The sequence below is a fragment of the Bison bison genome, unplaced genomic scaffold (assembly GCF_000754665.1).
Source record: "Bison bison bison isolate TAMUID 2011002044 unplaced genomic scaffold, Bison_UMD1.0 scf7180017864302, whole genome shotgun sequence".
Lineage (NCBI taxonomy): Eukaryota > Metazoa > Chordata > Mammalia > Artiodactyla > Bovidae > Bison > Bison bison.
The window spans coordinates 7,455,160-7,455,582 of record NW_011494874.1 but is presented as its reverse complement, the minus strand read 5'-3'; positions in this window follow the sequence as shown (position 1 = coordinate 7,455,582).

Below are 423 nucleotides of genomic sequence, written 5' to 3'. Positions count from 1 at the left end.
GCCCCTCCATGCCCGTTCGGCTCCGAGCGTCCCTCAGGGCGACCCCATCGCCTGTGCGGCGCCGCTCGCGTTAGGCCTGGGGGGGACAAGTCGCGGAGGAGTCCCCGTTAGCCCCAAGCCCGGGGGGTTTTCCGAGGAGGGTCCTTGGCGGCAGTAGAGAAGGGTACAAGAGAGCACGCGGGGAGACGGCAGGGCCTAAGGCCACAGTGAGGTGGACACCTCCACAGCGCCCGCACGACGAATTTGTTGTCATCCGCGGGGCGCGCGCTCCCGGCTCTGGGACGCTCCCGGCGCGGCGCGTGCGCGAGACCCGGACAGCCGGCGCGCCGCCGGGCACAGGCGGAAGTGACGCCACACTGGGGGGCCAGGGAGGCGGGGAAAAGGGCCCGGAAGGGAGCAGTTCCGGCTCCGAGGGGGCGGGGC